Source organism: Pan paniscus, chromosome 3 (assembly GCF_029289425.2).
Source record: "Pan paniscus chromosome 3, NHGRI_mPanPan1-v2.0_pri, whole genome shotgun sequence".
In the NCBI taxonomy this organism is placed as follows: Eukaryota; Metazoa; Chordata; class Mammalia; order Primates; family Hominidae; genus Pan; species Pan paniscus.
The window spans coordinates 155,482,533-155,499,413 of NC_073252.2; the positions used below are offsets into that span (position 1 = coordinate 155,482,533).

The 16,881-nt window shown below is 33.2% G+C and overlaps 1 long non-coding RNA gene across 1 annotated transcript in view; it reads right to left on the reverse strand.

Moving 5' to 3' along the window:
* The window catches only part of LOC129397642 (uncharacterized), a 714,556-nt gene that overhangs the window by 214,418 nt on the left and 483,257 nt on the right, over positions 1-16,881 (reverse strand). Inside the window, exon 11 of the long non-coding RNA XR_010112052.1 lies at positions 2,374-2,451. This is a non-coding gene — a long non-coding RNA (uncharacterized LOC129397642). The remainder of the gene's footprint in view (positions 1-2,373; positions 2,452-16,881) is intronic.

Sequence of the window (16,881 nt, forward strand, 5' to 3'; positions counted from 1 at the left end):
GTGATGAAAGAAACTGAACAAAACACAAGCAAATGGAAAGATATCTTGTGTTTATCAATTGGAAAAATGAGTATTATTATAATGTCCATACTACTCAAAGCAATCTAAAGAGTCAATGCAATCTCTTTCAAAATACCAGTGACATTATTCACACAAATAGAGAAAGAGCGATCATAAATTCATATAGAACTACACAAATATCAGAAAGCCAAAGCAATCTTTGGCAAAAACAAAGAAACCTGGAAACATCACACTACCTGACTTAATATACTATAAAGCTAGAGTAATCTAACAGCATGGTACTGGCAAAAACCAGATACATAGACCAATGGAACAGAACACAGAGCCCAGAAATAAAGCATGCATTTACAAGCCAACTGATTTTCGACAAAGGCAACAGGAACACATGATGGGAGAAACTACAGTCTTTTCAATAAACCGTGTTGAGAAAACTGAATATCCACATATAAGAGTGAAATTAGACCGTTATCTCACACCCTATAAAAGAATCAGCTCAAAATGGATTAAGGACTTAAATATAAGACATAAAACTATGAAACTCCTAGAAGAAAACATAGGGGAAAAGCCCCATGACATTAGCCTGGCCAATGGGTTTTTTTGATATGACTCCAAAATCACAGGCAACGAAAGGAAAACTAGATATCTGGGATTACATCAAACTGAAAAATCTTCTGCATAGCGAAGTAAACGATTGACAGAGTGAAGAGCCAACCTACAGAATGGGAGAAAATATTTGCAAACAATACACACAATAAGGAGTTAATATTTAAAATAGATAAGAAACTCAAATAACCCAAATAGAAAAAAAAAAAACCACACAAATAAAATCTGATTACAAATAAGCAAAGGGCCTTAATAGACATTTCTCAAAAGAAGACATACAAATGAGCAACAGGTATACTAAAAAGTGTTCGACATCACTAATTATCAGGGAAAATTCAATTAAAACCACAATGAAACATCATCTCATACCTACTAGAATGGTCGTTATGAAAAACACAAAAGATAACAAGTGTCGGTGGGGATGTGGACAAAAGAGAACTCTTGTGCACTGTTGGGGATGTAAATTAGTACAGCCATTATGGAAAACAGTATGCAAGTTTCTCAAAAACTTAAGAATAGAACTACCATATGATCCAGCAATCCCTCTGCAGGGTGTATATACAAAGGAAATAAAATAAGTATGTTGAAGACATATCTGCACTCAAAAGTTCATCGTATCATTTTTCACATTGGCCAAGATACAGAATCAACCTAAGCATTCCTCAAAGATGAATAGTTAAAGAAAATGCGGTATATATACACAATGGAATACGGTTCAGCCACAAAAAAGAGGGAAATTCCATCACATGCAACAACATGGAAGAACCTAGAAGACATTCTGTTAAATGAAAGAAGTCAGGCACAGAAGGACAAATACCACATAATCTCACTCATATGTGGAAGCTGAAATTGTCATAACATACAAGTAGAGAGTGGAATGATGGTAATCAGGGGCCGGGTAGTTGGAGAGGGGGATTGGGGAGATGTTGGTTAAACAATAAAAATTTTCATTTAGATAGGAAAAATAAATTCAAGAGATCTGCTATACAGCATGGTGACTACAGTTAATAATATATTGTATTCTTGAAATATGCTGATAGTGGATATGAAGTGTTCTCACTAAAAAAAAACTATGTGATATAATGCAGATGTTAATTAGGTAGATTTAGTTATTCCACAATGTACATATATTTCAAAATATCATTTTGTGCAGGGTAAACAAATAATTTTATCTGTACATATAAAATATAAAAATATTATTTGTATTAAAAAGTAAATGAAATAAAACTAAATTTCATGACTGTCAGACAATGTTAAATGACAACAGCATAATTAGGCTGATTTAATAATAAAAGACAGTAAAACATATTTTGACCATTATACAAAATAAAATAGGAAATAAGTTATTGAACTTAAACCAATTAATCATTATTAAAGTCATAATGAAAATTAGAACATATTTAGAGCTGTCAATAGAAAAAGCACCCTACATCAATACTTGTCAGATGCAGGTAAGGTAATGTTAAAAGGAATTACATGGGATTACTATTTTTAAAAAGCTGAAAAGTAACGAATAAACCCTGGGAAAACAAAAGAAAAAAAGTGTAGAAATTAATAAATTATAAACATTTATAATTAGAATCATATTAGCCAAAGTTATTCCTAAATGTAAAATTAAATAATCTGAATGATCCTCTGGCAGGGTTCATTAAAGGAAAATATGTAATGGTTCAAATAAGCTCCATACGGAATGAAAAAAGTGCATAATGCCAGATGCTGCAGAGATAAACATAAGGAAATTTTACTAACCTGATGTCAGTGCACTTTGAAACTTAGATGAAAGAGACAATTCCATTAACAAAATTAACTGAGGAAGAAATATGAAACCTGAAGGAGATAACAATTAAAGTAATTGAATCAGTAGTTTAGAAATCTTTCCACAAATAAAAAATCACCCACAAATAATTTTACCAGTGTGTTAAAAAACACTGTAAAAATAAATAATGATATCATACAAATTGTGAAGACTAAAAAGTGCACAATTACCAGCTTATTTTACGAGACTAGCATAACATTGATATCATTATCCGTCAAAAACATTAAGATAAAAGCACTATAAAGCTCAATCATAAACAGAAATGCAAACATCTCAAGCAAAATATTATCTACCCAACAGCAACTTACTAAAAAATAATAATACATCGTAGTCAAGTTAGGTTTAATTGCTGGAATGCACTTATTAAGTATTAGAATATTAGTAAAAATCAAACTGTCATTGTTTTCACATGGTATAATCATGTAGCTATAAATCTACATGAATATATAGATAAGTAATTAGTATTAGAGAGTTTAGCAAAGGTTTGGACACAAATTTAGCATATAAGTTTAGTTACATTTCTATCTACCAAAAAAACAGAGAAAATAATTTTTTAAAATGCAGTATGCTAGCAACCATTTTTTCCTCAGTATTGAGGATTTAATCTAACAAAATATATACAATATCTTTCTGGATAAAAATAATATTACAGGAAAGCATTAAAGAAGCCCTAGATTGTGTGTGTGTGTGTGTGTGTGTGTGTGTGTGTGTGTGTGTGTGTGTGTCTGTGTGTTTATCTTACAAATAACAAAGAAAGACAGCATTGAAATGTGGGCAAACTAATAGCTCGTAGTTCAAACTACTTGCTTGCTCAAGTAGTTTGTCAAGAAAAGTTTTCAATTTTATTACAAGTTAAGAAACTGTAAATTAATAGCACGGTAATGATATACCATTTATTCACTCTACTGGGTACGAAGTCTTACAAGGATGTAGCACAAAGAAATGATCATTCCTTCTTTGTAGTATTGTAAATTGGCAGAAATATTGTGGAAAATTGGTTGGCACTCCCTAGTAAAGCTGAAAAAGTTTCATACTTTACAACCCAATAGGTAGCTATATACCCAAAGAAATTATTGCAAGTTGTCAGAAGATACAGACATTCATTATCAATGCAGCACCCTGTATAATGTCAAAACGGGAAGCAATTCACTTATCTATGCAGGATTTCACTTTACTAATGGATAAACTATGATGTGTTTATTAATTGAATAACATACAGCAGAGAATGTAAATTATCTGTTGTCAAATCTATCATCATGGTTAAACTGTAGGGATGTAACAGGCAGGAAAATAAACCCAAAACTAGTTACATGCATCAGTATGAATGAATAGATTATTATAGGAAAAATGTTCTTTTGACAACCAAATTGGGATATCATGGGAAACAAAATTAATGCTTTCTAAATTTTACATATGTACGTACTCTCTTTCGCCTTAAAAATTAGTTGGAAATTTTTAAAGATAATTTAATTTCCTTTTACTGAGTGTATATTGATATTTAGCTCTCTTACTTCAACTCCTGCAAGTTTTACAGAGATAGAAAATCGTGGAGAAATTGGCATGATCATTATAACCCGCTAATTAAAGCCAGAGCTAAGATTAGAGTGAAGTTTCCTGATCCCACGTTCAGTACTTCATTTACAACATTATGCTGATATAAATGACTTGATTGGGAAAAAAATAGTAATTAAATTGATTTGTAGCTATCTTGATCTCTTTTCACTGTTCAAATATATTATTTGATTTTAATTAGGCTTAATTTTCCAGCTGTTTCATTTGTTCTTAATCAATAGTTGACTATGGTTGAAAATCAGTTTTTTTGAGGAAATATTTGTCATTGTCTTATGTTGGTAGTTAACATGATATTCAAAACTGGAAAATAGATGGCCACTACTTATTAAAATGCATCTTTGGAAATTTTTATTTGAAATTCTCAAAACTTATGTATGTATGTATATATATCTCCTCTATAAACAGAACATCATTTTTAAATTTATTCAGTCTTTTTCTATTAAGAAGTTCGGCGACTAGTATTTTTGATACTTCCTTATATTTGCGTTTGTTCCTGACAGTAATCAACTAGTTTTCAATATTTTTTGTTTATAGTTTTATTAAATGTTTCGCATCTTTTAAAGACATTTTCTTGTCTTTTATTCCTAGTAATTTAGAGTTAAACAATGTTTCCAACAATTTGCCTATTTTTAATTTTAATTTTCTACAATATCTGACAAAGGTTAAATAATGTGTGTTTTTCTCTATTTGAGAACCTTTCTAATTTGAAATTCCTTCTTCATTTGTTCCTTGTTGGTACTCTATTCCTATTACTCTTGTTCATGTCCTAATTATCTCTTTCAGAACTTACCTATCTCCATTTCTTCCCCTGTACTCTCTGAGTGCAATTCACATATTTCCTTTTATCTATTCAGAAAACTTCAAGACATTCCAATTACATCTAGAATAAAGTTCAACATTTATCCCAATATCCAAGGATATTTATTATTTAGGGACAAATTCCTTTTTCAAAGATATTTCATCCCACTTTTCTTAATACATTTTGTATCTAAGCAGAGGAAAACATCTATTATTATCCACATCATCCCTTAAATTCCTGCCTTCAGATTTGCTCATGCCTTTCCTGAACATAAAATTCTCTACCACTCTCCTCCTTCAATTTTCACCTTTGTTTCAAACTCAATTAAAATAATAACTTTTATAACCTGTAATAGGTGATAGAAGCTGACCTATGAAGTGAGACTAAAGTGTTGTGCAGTGCCGTATATCCTGTTATTAGTGATGTAGATTTGACTGATAAATTGACTTGAAAAATTCCTATTAATAAAACAGGTCTAATATCTATCATTTCTTTCAAAATGTTTTTATGTTAAATAAGAAAATGCACATATCTGGACTATCACTGACATTTGATGTATACGAGTCCCCTCATCGGGCTTTTTTAGCTGGCAGAATTACATTTTTCCTGAAGAAAAGGTAGAATATAACTAATACCACCTGTCTAGCTTATACCACAGATAGCCTTTTATTTTAATGAATAAATTTATTTATTTTTTATATAAATGAATCCAATGCAGTATACTATCTGGCTTTCATAATCCAGTGTCCAAAATAGTGCCATGCACATAGTAGCTGCTTAATTAATGTACTAATTGGAAGTACATGTATCTTTACTACGGTTATTAAAAAATAATTTTGAGCAAAATATAAATTAATAATTTAGTCAGCTTTTATGTCGTTTGAATACATTTATATTTAACATGTGATATAAAAATAATATTATGTTAAGAAGTAATTGCTATAGAGTAAAATTTAAGTTAGCCAGAATAACAGCAGAATATAGGTTACACATACCAAAAAGCAATTAAAACAACACTAGCCTATATGTCTGAAAATAATTTTAATATAAACTTACTTAGCTAGAATCATATCCAGTAGTTACAGACAAGTTTACTGTTCTATAAAGGTCATCTAAACATATAAAAATAATATCTATACACAATAATTTAAGAACAATAACGTTACATAAATTTATTGATGAGGAAAGGTCAAAGCTATATGTTGTAATTTATATTATGCTCCCTCAACCAGCTCTGATTCTTTTTTAATACTATACTTGAATTGAATTGGAAAAGGATGCATTCTGAGCTGGAATTTCTTATCCTCGTCCTTTTCCTACTATTCTCTTTATTTTCACAGCTCTGGAGGTGTTAGACACACTCATTCCCTCTTGTCTTCCTTAGACTCCTGACAGTAGTCTCACTCCTCCAGAAGCAGTAATAGAAGGACGGGGCTCTCTTTGACCTGCAATATTTCTTTTTCTTTCTACCTTCCTTCCTTCCTTCCTTCCTTCCTTCCTTCCTTCCTTCCTTCCTTTCTTTCTTTCTTTCTTTTTTTTTTAACACAGAGTCTTGCTCCGTAGCCCAGGCTGGAGTGAAGTGGCATGATCTCAGCCCACCGCAAGCTCTGCCTCCCAGGTTCAAGTGATTCTCCTGCCTCAGCCTCCCAGGTAGCTGGGATTACAGGCCTGTGACACCATGCCCAGCTAATTTTTGTATTTTTAGTAGAGATGGGGTTTCCTCATGTTGACCAGGCTGATCTCGAACTCCTGACCTCAATTGATCTGCCTGCCTCAGCCTCCCAAAGTGCTGGGATTACAGGCATGAGCCACCACACCAGGCCGGACTTGCAATATTTCTGACTGGCAATGGTATTTTTAGAAATAATTTCATATAATTTCAGTTAGGATTAACTTTAAATTTGGTCACTTCTATAGATCCACAGCTAAATCAAGAATTGACTATCTTTGAAAATGAGACATTCTTTGGGGCTTTTGTTCAATTTCTCCCCTATGATCACATTTCTGAATGGCATGTATGCCATTTAAGGACTACAGCTGTGCAAAATATGTTCACTTAGCTTCAGGACGTTTCTATTTATTTAGTTCTCAATACTTCAGCCAAATATTTATTTACATTCCTTCATTTTGCTTTAAAAATAAGGTGTTAGAAACCATTTATGTTTTCATTAGAACACTGCTAAAAATTAATCTAAAATATATGAAAATAGTTGAGGGTTCGTATTTGAATAGAGAAGACACAGTTTGACTTCGAACTCAGGTTCGCCTTCCTCTCTCACTCACACAAGTGTAATGTGTCAGTGTTCAGATCAATATCCTCACTAATTCTTGACCTGGTGCAACGCTTCAAAAGTCTTATGATTAACTATTTTTGAAGGCTGGAAAGAAAAAAAGTGAATACAGTTTAAGACTTCTGATGGAAATTTTCCTTTAAAAGAATATTTTCCACCACCCATTTACTGAGCTTAACCCTGGCAACCGTATCACTGACTCATCCTCAGAGAAGGGGATGGAAATAGATTCCACTGGCACACTTCACTAGTGGCTTTCACTAAAAATGCATCATGAACAAAAATAAAATATTTTGCAGGTAAGCCTATCTACCCAAATATGATAATCTGCTTTATCATATTTAGATAGGTAGGCTTAACTACAAAACAAATCTTTCCTTCCGTGATTTAAGTCTAGGCCCTCACCCTTCAGTGGAATTTGGCAGCCATCTCATCATTGCAGTTTCTGCCCTCAGTCTGATCAGTTCTTAAAAATGCTCCCTGGGAAACTTAAAACAAAACAAAACAGAACCACCATTGTATGTCTCTTCTACTCAAATATTTTTACTGGTTCCCCGTTTTCTATGATGAAAAATTCTAAGAAGTTTCACAAAGTCCATCCCTTCTCTTTAACACCCTCAACCAAAATCCAAACATAACTTGCAGTCTACTTACAAAAAAATTTCACTTTTATCTTCAAAGCATAATACCATTTCACACTTCTATACGTTTGGCAATGCTATTTCTTCTTCCTAGAATGTCCTCTAGTCCTCAACACCCTCGATATTTGTATTCATTTATCAAGACAGGAAAAACACCACCTCCTCCATGATCTTCCATAACATTATTCTTAGTTGACTCCTGCCTGTGTGTTCCTCTGTGATGAGATGCAACATTATTTGTATCTGCACAGTATTTATGCTATATTAAATTATGTCATTTGTCCCCTGAACAATTAACTCCTTAACAATAGGGAAATTATTTATTGAAGTTTGTTTTCTCAATGACAAATAATCAGGTACATATTATATCTTCCTAATTCAAAATATGCTTGAAAAATAAAATAAGAATGTGAAAAGGATATATTTAATATTCATAAATATTATCTGTAGTCTAATATTACATTACAAATAAATTAAGTAACAAAATTAATAAGAGCTTATATATTTTAATATTTACAAGTACCAAATTGGCATATTATTTTATCATATCAAATTCCCAAAGATATTACCATTTTAAAGAGAATATACCAATATATTGACATACTTAGTTATACTGTTGGAATAAGTGATTTTAAAAGTGGAAAGATTCTTTGCATCATTCAGTAGCAAGCTTGCTGTACAATAATGGGCATTGGAATGTGACAAATAATTTTTAAAACTTTTAAAAAATATTTTATGATAAAGAGTCAAAATAGCATTTAATTTCTTAAAAATTGAATTAACATTATAACTATGAAGAAATATAATGTCTAGAAAAATCTAATTATTAAATACTACTTGATAACATCATAAAATCGTTACATCTGCTTAAAATGAGAAGTTTAATTCACTGGTATCAGTTGGTATTGAAATCTTTATCTGTGTTAGCTATGATATTCTCTTATTATGCTGTGTTTTTAGTTAGCTCTCCATAGAATTCAGTTCACATTTTAGAAACTGACATGGATTAGACATTGAGTAAAGCAGAACTGTTTTATTCTTTGTGTTTGTGTGTGTGTGTGTGTGTGTGTATACATACACATATATGTCTCATATATATATCCCCATATATGTCATGTATATATATATATCTCCCCACTGGAGTTGTGAAAATGTGTTTTTGACTAAAAGTGGAGGACACGATGGGACTGGAGGACAGATGCCAGCGTGAGACTAGCCCTAAATGTAAGAGAGGGGAAATGACCGTGAGAGATATATGGGACAGAAATGATTGACTGTCAAAGAAAAGGGATAGAAATGGAACAGGGGTGACTGACACTGCAAGGGAAAGTAGAAAGACACAGGAAATACAACAAAAGAAGGGGAATTCTCCTTAATTCTAAGGCCTGGACTCTCACTCCAGGCTTGGTATTTATGTCTCACACTGCTAGCAAAATTTTTAGTAACCTACATTAGAGTACAAATTGACCTAGAATTGAGGTTGTCTTGTCTCTTTGGGATGGGGGAGGTCACGGGGATAGAAACATAATCCCTCCTTTTCTCCCAGAGGGACCCTACACTACTTCACCCATGGATGGTTCTTTAAGCACAGAATTTTGCTAGTTTCTTTAAGAGAATCAAAGGAGACAGGATGGGAAACTTATTCACGTCTGGATTTTAAGATGATATCTGTAGCTTGAAAACAAATAAGTCTCTTAGCATACTATTTAGATGTATTGTTCTTTTGGTATTTATATTATTTTAAATAAATATCTCTTTTCTCATTCTCAATATCCTCACATCATTCATACTGTCCTCTTCATTTTCTTACAGAGATTTTACCATCATCATCCTATTGAAAAACTGACAAAAAAAGAGAAAAAAAGCCTGAATATTAGTGTTTTAATTGGAAAATAATGCACTGTAATAATGATATTCTGACATTGGCAGTATTTATTAAGCTGCATAATAAAACATTTTCAATAATTTAATATGTATGTAGAGGCTTCAGCAAGAAATAAGCTTCCTTCAGTCCAAATTCTTTCAGGCACCCTACTGCTTGGTTCTTTTTTCCTTCTGGATACCTCACATGTGATTGTAATCAGATAAGGATAATCAAACATTTAAATACAGCAACGCTTACAGATTCTAACCCAGGACTTGATAACTATCACAGGTAGACTCAAAAAGATTACCAGAACTATATAATTTTTCACATATGTACAACTTAGATAATAATGTTCAGGTACTCTTTATTAGGGAACTAGTAATAACTCTTATCCACTGAAACAATATCATTTTTGCAGAAGTCTTTACCTTATATTAGCTCTTTGCTTATAACCTTTCCTATAGTATTATAATGAGTGTTTAGCAAAAAAGAAAAGAAAGTATAGCTTCTTTCTAATGATCCTACAACTGCTAGATCTATGTTCTCTAATAACTGTTTTTCCTTTTCTGTTTGATCAGAGAGGTTTTTGTTGTTGTTCTCTCTGGCTATTGATTTTTTTTTTTTTTTTTTTTTTGAGATGGAGTCTCCCTCTGTCGCCCAGGCTGGAGTGCAGTGGCCTGATCACGGCTCAATGCAAGTTCCACCTCCCGGGTTCACACCATTCTCCTGCCTCAGTCTGCCGAGTAACTGGGACTACAGGCGCCCGCCGCCACGCCCGGCTAATTTTTTGTATTTTTAGTAGAGACGGGGTTTCACCGTGTTAGCCAGGATGGTCTCGATCTCCTGACCTCGTGATCCACCCGCCCCGGCCTCCCAAAGTGCTGGGATTACAGGCGTGAGTCACCACGCCTGGCCTAATTGATTTATCACTATTTAGAGTTATCACCTTTTGGAATGATTTCTCTGCACATAGTGATCATGGGAGGCATTGAAAAGCCTTTGCTCTGGATAGCTTCTCCATATTTTAAGCTTGAAAAAAACAACATGGTCTGAAAAGTAGCTTGCAATAACAGCAGTTTGCAAATTTACTGTTATTAGAGCATTTTCTTAAAAATCTTATGATTACCTATTTTTGAAGACTGGAAAGAAAAAAGTGAATACAGTTTAAGACTTTTGATGCAAATCTTTCTTTAAAATCATATTTTTCACCTCCCATTTACTGAACTTGATTCTTGCAACCCTATCACTGACCCATCCTCAGAGAAGGAGATGGAAATGGATTCCACTGGCACACTTCACTAGTGGCTTTCACTAAAAATGCATCATGAACAAAAATAAAATGTTTTGTATAAATTCAAAAATGACAATCTGCTTTATTAAATATGTTTTTTATATAAGAAAGTCTCTGATCCGGTATAAGCTAAAACACTCCCACTCACGAGTGGGTATTCCAAGCCAAGGAGACATTACCCCAGTACTCCTCCCTGCCTTGTTTCTTATGTAATTGCTTTGAAAGTGATGTCTGTACCCACCACAGGAGCTGGAAGAGGCACTGTCACTTTTGCAGGTAGTACTATGTTCTATGTTTAGCTTATTATAATTTCTACTTGAAATCCTTCTTCATCAGTTATCTTCGCGGTGGAAATGATAGGACCATCGCTGTTCAGCCACAGTCGAGAAGGAGTCATTAACTTGATGTCCGTAGCTCAGGTGCATCTGGAAGCAAGCTTGGATTCAGTCATCTTTCTTTCCGAGGCCTGTAAACCAGTGCCTCCCAAACTATAATGCACATATGGATCATTTGGAATCTTATTAAAATGCAGAATCAGCAAATTTAGGGTGGCCTGGGCTGCATTTCTAACAAGCTTCCAAGTGATTCTAATACTGCCAGTTGGCTCACCACAAAAAAAGTAGCAAGCTTCTCAATGGAGTTAAAAAGTTATCTTCTTTTTGTTTATTTCTCACATAAATGGGCTTTTTAAAAATTCTTATGTGACATAAGATAAAATGTAGGCATTTGCCTTATACAGGTGGGCTAATGAGAATGGTAATAGGGTGTCTCTACAAATTAGTTGGCAACTCTTCAAGTCCGATGAGTTACTGTCTGTCTTATTCAGGGGTTATAACATCAAGATTTATAACTAACTTATTTTCTAAACTGGGACATTCTGAGAACAAAAGAGGGCACTTTTAATAATTACTCTGGCACGAAACAACATTCAATTGAGAGACATGTTCACCCTACCAAGAGTGACACCATGCTAAAGAACTCTGAGCAATTTAATTCAGCTTTACCATATAGAAATTAATTTTTTTAAATGACCTAACTGCTTGTCTTTCACAATTTTATATCCTTATAAACGTTGCTGCTTTTTTTCTCCATATGTTTTTAAAAATTGATCCTCAAAAAGAAATTTTTAAAAATACATTCCTGCTATGATCCCATTTTTCTAAAACATATATACAATATAATTTGGTCCAAGCTTTCATGGAATTATTGGCATGAGAGTATTCAATATTTCTAATTGATAATTAATTGAAATGGTAATTTTCCTTAAGTTTTAGGTTGAAATTTTTCTACATTAAGAAAAAATGTGGCTGACCACATTGGTTCACATCTGTAATCCGAGACCTTTGGGAGGCTGAGGCAGGCAGATCAATTGAGGTCATGAGTTCAAGACCAGCCCGGCCAATACGGCAAAACCTTGTCTCAACTAAAAACACAGGAAAAAAAACAAAAATAGCCAGGCATGGTGTTGCACACCTGTAATCTCAGCTACTCAGGAGGCTGAGGCATGAGAATTACTTGAACCCTGGAGGTGGAGGCTGCAGTGAGCCGAGATTGTGCCACTGCACTCCAGCCTGGGCCACAGAGCAAGATTGTCTTAAAAAAAAAAAAGAAAAAGAAAAACTGTTCAAATGTGCATATTATCTTTATGTTCAAGTTAAAATATGATGTGTTTTGATATATGCTTGGCAGGTGTTGTTCACCCTCAGTCCTGGTAATAATTATGTCAGGATGATAATGAATTGCTGTTGTCTTTTACACGTGTAGGTAGATGGTGTTCTGGTTATATGGTTAGCATTACTGACACATTTAATATATTTTATAGACTGTTATTGTGTTGTTTTACCCAGAATGGTTTCACCTTGGGAATATCTCTTAACTTCACGGTAAATATTGATTTACATTCTTCCAATTTTAAAAGCCTGGCCTTATAGGCAAGCTTTACATGCTCATAGTTTGCCTTGTGCACCTTAGATTTTACTGTAAGTTCACGGTTCTTAAAAAGCCAACAAAAAGCTTTGTTTAAAATCATCTTCATTTTATTTCCAGTGATTTACTTTTAAATCCTCTGGCTGAATTTTACGTGTATGGAATTGCATTGCATCAACTCTAATATCACAGTATAATGCACAGTTTAAAATATCCTCTAAATCTTAAGAGAAACAATGGAAGCCAAACTCAATTACCTGCTGGTGGGTTGTCAGTATAAATGAGACAAAGGCTGTTTTCCAGCATAATTAACTGGCTTAAAGATGGCATACAGTAATTTGTCAGCTAGAGATAACCCTTTATTAACACCTTTTAAAATATAGATTTAAGATACTGTTGCTTCTTAAGTTGGTAGTTCAATTTGTTTTCAGAACTGTATAGTTTTTTTTTAATTCACAATGACTGATTTAAATAAAGATTCATCGGATACAACTACCCCAAATAAAATATTTCTTGTCACCTTTAAGGTGATTCTTTTATAGGCAAGTGAGTAATTAACACTTTTTATTATGCGCTCAAATTTTCCATTGTTCCTCATAAATTACACACACACACACACACACACACACACACCAGAAAAAACTGGCAAAGAACAAACAAAAAACCTGAAGTGATATTTTGGTAAGAATTTAAATTTTTGTCCTTTACAAAGCAAAACTTCTGTATGTATGGATATATTAAATCATACCCACATGTGTTTTTTCACAGTGTAAAAAAATTTTAAAATCTGACAATTTTTTTGGCTTAAGTTTATATTCTTCACTATGTTTTCAGTTCATTCTTTGTTTTGAAATAAAATCCGACCTACAATAAATTTGCAAAATGTGTTAGAAAGAATGTCCACATGCCTAACGCCCGGCTACTTCGAATGTTAACATTTTCCATAATCACAGTTAACAAAACCAGGAAATTAACAGTGACATAATTCTACCAACTAGTCTACAGGCCTTACTGGAATTTTATCAACTGTCCTTCTAAAATTATTTTTGTACATCAGAATTGAATCTAGGACACACATTGCATATAGCTGTGTCTCCTTTTATCTAGGATAATTTATTAGTCTTTGTCTTTCATGACTCTCCTATTTTTAAGAGTTCTGAGCAGTTATTTTTCTAAAAGCCCATCATTTGATCTCTTCTCATCTAGTCTCATGACCAAATTTAGCTTATGCACTTTTGAAAAGAATCCAACTAATGTGTCACCTTTCTCAGGCCATGATGTCAACATGATATTGACTTCCTTCATTCTTGGTATTAATTTTCATCACTTTGTAAAAGTGGTGTCATACAGGTTTCTCCACTATAAAGTTACATTATCCCCTTTGCAATTATTAAGGATGTTCTGGGGAAATATTTGAGACTACATAAATACTGTCAACCTTATATCATGAGATTCAGAACTTATGATTTAGTACCAAGTTTATTTGAGTACAATTCGGGAGTCAGCTTTCAAAAGTGGAGAACTTAAAGCTTCTCTTACATAAAAGTTTTAGCAAGATTACAACATTTTCCATCCAATACCAGTGCAAACACCACAGTGATTTGATTGGTTACAGATAGCTAATTCCCCGGAAGACTACTTGATTACTTCATGAAGAGGAGTGGTGATCTGAGGGGGTCTTCCCTCTGGCTCTGTTTGGTCTTAACTATTTACAGGAAAATAAATGCAGAAGTTGCATCTGCATGCCATGTGACTCAAGCTGCATAGCCACATTTTTCTCAAGGTACAGAATAATTTAAAGCTCTAACAGCTTTAAGTTGAATTATTTTAAATTTGAATTATTTAATTTCACAGTATTCTGCTTAACACACACAGTTGTGTCCATTGATGATTGTGACCAAAAAACAATTCCTACTGTGGTGTTTTATTGTGGTGCTTTTAATATTGTGGAGCTTTTTATTAGAAGGCTCTTAATTTCCTTTTTGTTTTGGTTTAGTCAATAACTTACACTTATATTAGTAATTTCTTGTTCTGTTATATTATGATTAGAGATTATTTTAGTAACCAAATTTATGGAATTTAATGTTTTTCTGTGACTTAATATATGATAAAATTTGTAACTGACACTTGAGAAATTAGGGAGGAGGTATATTTTCAATTACCAGGGGATAAAAGTTTGATATATATCCACAAAATCTACTGTGTTGACTATAATGATTAGGTCTTCTATCTACTTTTTATTTTTCACCTACTTGATTTGTCTTGTGTTGGGAGTGTTATATAAAAATCTCCATTACTAATGTATCTTTAATCATCATCTAGCATCTCTTTATAGGTTTATGCTTAATCTTCCGTATGAATTGTGGCTTTTAGATTAAAATGTGCTTTTCTTTGTCATGTTTAATATATCTTTTTTGCCTGATGCCTATTCAAAATAATGATACATGCTTTTTTATTGTCTCCATTTACCTGTATAACTTTGTCTTTATTTTTAGCCTTTCACAATTCATTTGTTTTAAATGTATTTAGTATAAGATACAAAATTTAGTTGTTTCATTGTGAGTTAAATTTAAAAACTTTTCATTGAGTTATGTGTATTATGACATATTTGCTATGTGTCTTTGTAAGATGTGTATTTATTATTTTTGACTTAGCTAAGTTTTGATATTTAAAAAGGTTTATATTTGGTTCTAATAATTCCCTTTTTATTTACATAATTTTAATGGTATTTTTATACTCTATTTTTTACTCTAGTATTTACATGATTTTTAATGCTCTCAGTCCCACTTTACTATATAACATTTTACAATTTAGTTTTTCAGTTTTAAATATTCTTCTTTAACTTATTTCCCATACAATGTTGACAAAAAGATTCAGACTCTGTAAAATATTTGAAGATATTTATTCTGAGCCAAATGTGAGTGAACAATGGCCCATGATATAGCCCCAGGACATCCCAAGAACAGGTGCCCAAGGTGGTTTGGCTGCAGCTTAATTTTAAACATTTTAGGAGGACATATGACATCAATTAATATATCTAAGCTATACATTGGTTGAGTCCCAAAAGGCAGGACAACTCTAAGCAGGGGCGTCCAGGTCATACATGAATTCAACAATTTTCTAACTGGCAATTGGTTTAAAGAGTTAAGTTATTGTCTCAAGACCTGGAATCAGTAGAAGGGAATGTCTGGGTTAAGATAAGGAGCTGTGGAGACCAAGTCTCCCATTATGCAGACAGAATCAATAGAAGAAAATGTTTCTTATCAGACTTAAAGAGTCTGTTCTATCAGTCTTAAGATCTGTTTTTTGTTTTTGTTTTTGTTTTTGGCTTAATGATTTATTGAGTCGAACACCTTTGTAACCACCACCCAGGTCTGGAAATAGAACTTTGCCTACACCCCTGAGGACTCTTTCTCGTGCCCCATCCTGAGCACAACACCTTCCCTCACACCAAAAATAACTATTAGTCTGACTTTTTTTTGGGAGGGGGGAGCTGGATACTTCAAAACATTGATATTTTATTGTTAGAATTTATACCTTTTTTATTATACTTTAAGATTTAGGGTACATGTGCACAATGTCCAGGTTTGTTACATACGTATGCATGTGCCAAGTTGGTGTGCTGCACCCATTAACTCGTCATTTAACATTAAGTATATCTCCTAATGCTATCCCACTCCCCTCCCCCCACACCACAACAGGCCCCGGTGTGTGATGTTTCCCTTCCTGTGTCCATGTGTTCTCATTGTTCAATTCCCACCTATGAGTGAGAACATGCAGCGTTTGGTTTTTTTGTCCTTGCTATAGTTTGCTGAGAATGATGGTCTCCAGCTTCATCCATGTCCCTACAAAGGACAAGAACTCATCATTTTTTATGGCTGCATAGTATTCCATGGTGTATATGTGCCACATTTTCTTAATCCAGTCTATCATTATTGGACATTTGGGTTGGTTCCAAGTCTTTGCTATTGTGAATAGTGTTGCAATAAACATACATGTGCATGTGTCTTTATAGCAGCATGTTTTATAATCCTTTGGGTATATACCCAGTAAT